Genomic DNA, 5,610 nt, shown 5'->3' with positions numbered 1-5,610 from the left:
GCGCAGAGCAAAAGCATTCCCGCGCTCGGCGCTTTCTGCGCATGTGTGAAGTTTTGCCACTTTCCTCTGGAACTTGTCAGCTGAGACGTTGGCGTCATATGTACTGTAAAAAAAATATTACGATCCCCCGCTCCCTGGACGGTATAAGCAAAGAGGAGTAATTGCTTGCATAAATTCCATATTTTTTGTAACCCAATTTTATCCACTTTTAGTTACGTACAGCACACACCTTCACTTATAAACAGCCTTTAAAACATATTGGGACAGCAAAGTCAAAACTCATTTTTGCTTTAAGTTTCAGCAATTTGCTCTTGAGTTGATGAGATTAACATGAATTATAAAGCCAACAATCTAAGTTTATTGTTCTGGTACTTTCACACATGCCTTTTTGTGTACTGTTCTGTTCTGGTTTGTTCTTTGTGTGTTCTGGACTGAGTAACTCTCATCTATATATTACTACTTGGTAAGCTATAAAGATTGCGTCATCTAAATCATCATTTGTATGCCAATGATACTCAGATCTACAGACATAGATGGATGTACTTGGTTATGTGCGAATATGGCTGTTCTCAAAGGTTCTCTGCACTGGTAGTACACTCATATACTACAAGTATTAGTACATGGTACATGGTATGAAATTTGTCTGTGTGGATTATTTTACAGCTTGTGAATGTTCTAATCGCCACTCAGTTCAGTGACATGAGAAACCTAAAGAGGAGATGATACACAGTGGCACTGATACATGGGAGATGTATACATTTAGTATACATTTACACTGACATGCTTACAAAGAGTACATACACACAGATATTGATGGTCTGAGACAGAAATGAAGGTTAATATGCAGAGTTAGATAAATTACAAGCCACTTGAAATTGCAGTGAGTTTTGACATTTTTGTGATATCCTTTGATTTTTGTTATTTCCTGCCACTTCACACTTCACATACTAGATAAGATAAATAGACTGGTTAGACAGACAAGATAAAGGTGTCTAAATAAATATTTCTTCAAATGTGAGTGCCTGACCAGACTGGTTTTATAGTTTGTTGAAACAGTATTTAGAAAAAAAAGGTTTGAAGAAATCAAATATTTTTCAAATGTTAAAAAAGCCTTGGAACACATTTAAAAATGGTAATGTGTGTGACAGTTACCAGTGACTCTTAGTATAACACGGCAGTGCAGTGAACTCAGGTGCAAGGCAGAGCAAGCAACAATCACGCAGGTAGTTATAGGTAAAGTGCAATCCAAGTAATAGTCAGGAATCAGACAGGGTTTGTAGCCAATTGGAAAGCAAAAAGAAAACTAGCACTGAAAGCTGTGATAAAAGTGGCAGAGATCAGGGACCAAGGACAGATAGGAACAGACAGAGGGTGAAGTTGTCTAGTTGGGATTATCTTGGCTCTGTAGCATGATGGCACACTAGATAAACCACCTGTGTCTGTTAAGTCGTTTGGCTCCTTCTGTGTAGGCAAAGTAAAACCATGAAATGTTGAGTTGCCCATCCATCAAGTGTCTCTATTCATCAAGGACAGGCTTAACTGCCAAATTTTCTTGTCGCCAAGGTTATAATTTTGCTCACCCAAAGAAAACTTCCTGGAAAAAAAGGCACATGGGTGGATAGATTTGAGGACAATGATGGCAAGTAGAGTAGGTTTGTCTGAAGTACAGTGGCCACATACCTGGATTGTTAAATTGGGGAATAAAATCAAGCCTTTTGTATCACCTTCCAGGTGTTATGGGACTATACATCTCATACATAACACGTGTAAAGCCATGCTAGAAGTTTGATTAATGAGGGACTGCTGGTAAATTATATGGTGTCAGAATCAAACACCTTTGTTGAGGCCAGAGGACAAAAAGGTTAGAAAAGCTTTGATAAGAATATAGCAAATGTGTCCAATACTGGTCTTTGAGGACCAGTATCTGTTGGTTTAGGTCGCCACAAAATTTGTGTTTATATAAAATAGTATGTACCTAAAGAGCTGGATGAAGCTTTTCAATTAGCAAGTAAGTGAATAAAATGAATAAATTAATGAATAAAATTACTTAAAATAAAATTAGGGGCATCGGCAGAGACAGAATTTATTATTAACACTGACAATATATTCAGCTGCCTTTTCTGCATTGACGCAAGGATGGATATACACTAACACAAAAATGTTGCAGGAATTCACAAGGTAAGTAGTTTGGGTGAAGAGCAACAACCAAAACCTCTTGATCTGATACGCAGAGCTCCTCTTGCACTACTGCAGTTTTACACCACTTCTAATTAATGTACAGACAAACACCATTCCCTTCTCTCCTCACTGGTACTGTCTTTATTTATATCAAGGTGGATTAGAGATTCAAAACCATCAATAAACAAGTCCTGGTTAGAGACTTGGTTTTTTAGCCACATCTCTGTAAAAGCTACAACAGATTCCTTTACCCTTGTTGATAATTGAGTTGCAGTTCATCCAGTTTGTTCCACAATGAGCGTACATTAATCACAATAATTAGTGAACATGTACAGTAGACAATATGTCATTGCATACTCAGTGTGAAGAGGCCAATGATGTGTTATATTACCAAACAGACAAAACTCACTAGCCGAATTTTTGAACAGGGTTAGAAACAGCAAAGATAAAAAGACCCTGACAAAGTACAGGCTCAATGACCACAATCTGGCCATAGAAACTGGGTGACAGGCAGACCTGGCTGCCCAGAGAGGACAGGCTGTGCTTCCACTGCCAGCAGGGAGAAACAGAGGCAGACATGCACATCCTACTGGACTGGGAGAAATATTCTGGGATTAGACAAACATTGTTCCCCAAAATAAATCTCAGAATTCTCACACCTGCCTGAATCAGAACAGCTCCCAATCCTATTTGGAGAGGGATGAGGGAACTCAACTGAGCTCGTAGCACAGTAGGTGATCTCCTGTCACAGCCTGAGGAGCAGTGAGCCTGTTTCCCTGTAATGTTCTAAGTGTTATATGTTGTATGTAAATCTCCTATGATGTACAGTATTTGAATTGCTACTGGCTGTGGTAGATTACAATGGAGGTCTCTCTAAGAATCTTGACACAATGGGTAATAACTAGTGTCAATATTCCAATTTACTAGAGCTTCAAACTAAGGGATTTTTACTTGGTTGTTCTGGGTGTGAGAAACACTGATCAAAAGAATCTTCTGGTTTTAGTTAATTAAATTCTCGATTGTCAATCGACAGTCCAGAAAGACACCAAATAAGATCAGATCAAGACAGTGAAAAGAATAACAGAAAAGAAAAGACCACAAGGGAGAAGACAGGAGGAGAGGACTTAAAGTCTCAGCCATCTGAGCTCCTGTCAAACAGTTCCTTTATTTGAGATAATCTGAAAAGACTCGATTGAAGCTAAGTATTTGAACCTTGCTAAAGAGAGCTTGCTATTCTGTATTAAGGAATTTGGATTTCCTGAGTGAAGAATACCTTGGTTAAAAAAGGCCTTTCATGCTTGGTGGATTTTTTGAATAGGGAGAAAGGCTTTCTAATTTTTTGTAACATCTGTAGATGTTGTATTGACTGTCCTGTATATGCTTTAACAACACTGTAATTTACCTGTTTGAATTTGAAGTAAACTGACTACTGCTCAGATTCGTATTACAGCTAAAAAAAGGAAATGTAAAAAGTGCTCATTAAAATTACAACTGTTTAGGGGTTAAACATAAACTCACGGTAAAGAAACAAATTATAACAGAAATATGTTCTTTAGCAGTTTTATTTGGAATGTGTTGTATTTGCACTGCCTGCTGCTTACATTGCCTCTTTGGAATGAATAAAAGTTTGAATGGAATCAAATCAAGAAAATGAGAGAAAAAAAATTCACAGACATCAGTGTCTTCCTGTTGCACAGAAGCATTTTGGTGTAGTGCTAACACATACCATGCAAAGCTTTCAGAAAGGAAATCATATAGTAAAAGTGTTAAAAGTAAAAAAGGGAGGTACTGTAGTGTACAATGCACTAGCACAACTACATTTAGAATATTGTGTACAATTTTGGTCATGTCATGAAAGTAGTATTGCCGCTCTTAAATTAGTCCAGACAAGAGTAACCAAATGAATTATTGGAGCTTAAACTAAGGATGTATGGTGTGTGGGTTCACATGTTTTCATTTGATTTCAGCTCTAAATGACCCCAATTAAATCATTGTTGACTAAATCTGATCTATGTAAAAGCCTATTCTAGATTTTCAAGTGTTGCTACTTTAAAGAGCCCTAAACACCTGTCCAGGATCATAATTTCACATCCCTGACTTAAAAGAATGTTGTACATTGATATTTTATATGAAGAGAACAGTTAAGTGTGAACTGGAACAGGGGTTCCCAGTCTTGGTACTGGGGACTAATACACTTACTGGTTTTCATTTCAGTGGAGCTCCTTACTTAAATGAGGTCTTAATTGAAACAATGCATCATTGTCATCTCTATCCAATAGGGTCATGGTGGCCTGGAACCATTCCTGGAAAGCATTGGGTGCAAGGCGGGATACACCCTGGATGGGTCACCAGATAATCGCAGGGCACACACAGACACAAACATCCACACACTCATACCTGGGCCAATCTTTAGAGAAGCCAGCTAATGTACCAGCATGACTTTGGACTTTGGGAGGAAACCTATACAAACTTGTGAGAACATACAAACTCCTCACAGATTCAGCAGCAGACATTGAGCCTGGCCCAGCACCACTCCGAGGCAGCAGTGTTAAGTGCTGTGCCACCAAGCTGCTCATGTGAACCAACATGTTGTCTGAAGTTACTTAAGATAGCAGCTTTATATGTTTATTGTAAATACATCTTTGGGCATTAATTTCTTAATATGGTCTCCAACAAGTTTAAGAACTCAAAACAGTCAGTCAGGTCAAATTAATACTATTAGGTCAATTAAGATGTCATATTAATTAATTTTGTGTAACTGAGCACTTGGCTGTAACAAATGGCAATGTGTACGTGGTCCTCCAGGACCAGGATTAAGAACACCTAATATAATAAATGCAATAGTTAAAAACAGCCTACTACATGTTTATGAACTGAGAACAATAATGTTCAATTAAGGGTTCATGACTTAATTGTGTCTTCAGGTGGAACAAAACCAACAGGCGTATGGGTCCCCAACATCAGAAAGAGCCTGAGAATGAAACCTTGAGCTAGAGAACACTATGAGGAAGCATTTTTAGAAGATAAATTTATTCTACCCAATGTGCTGTGGGTACTATATCTGGAACAAGGTATCCAGCTATACTGTTAAAGTTGATACAGTGGCTTCTTTCAAGAAAATCCTGGATAAGCTATTCAGATCATTTGGCAACTATCATCCTCATCTGATAAATAGCTTTATTTTACAGTTTTTGTTTCTTACATTCATATTGAAACTTTTCTGATAAAATAGGATGCTTAAAATTCGTTTTTACAATTTTCCACTGAATCTTCACGGGTGTGAAGGTCAGGAGAACGGTTTAAAATGGTTTATATATTTTAAAAAATACGGGGGAATAAAATCAACAACATGGCTGAAAAGCAAGAACAGTCAGCAATAAAAATTTATTCTCTATAATGGATGCAAATAAATTGCTATCTTGATGGGGGCGG

This window comes from Lepisosteus oculatus, chromosome 29 (genome assembly GCF_040954835.1).
Source record: "Lepisosteus oculatus isolate fLepOcu1 chromosome 29, fLepOcu1.hap2, whole genome shotgun sequence".
In the NCBI taxonomy this organism is placed as follows: domain Eukaryota; kingdom Metazoa; phylum Chordata; class Actinopteri; order Semionotiformes; family Lepisosteidae; genus Lepisosteus; species Lepisosteus oculatus.
This window is presented reverse-complemented; position numbering follows the sequence as displayed.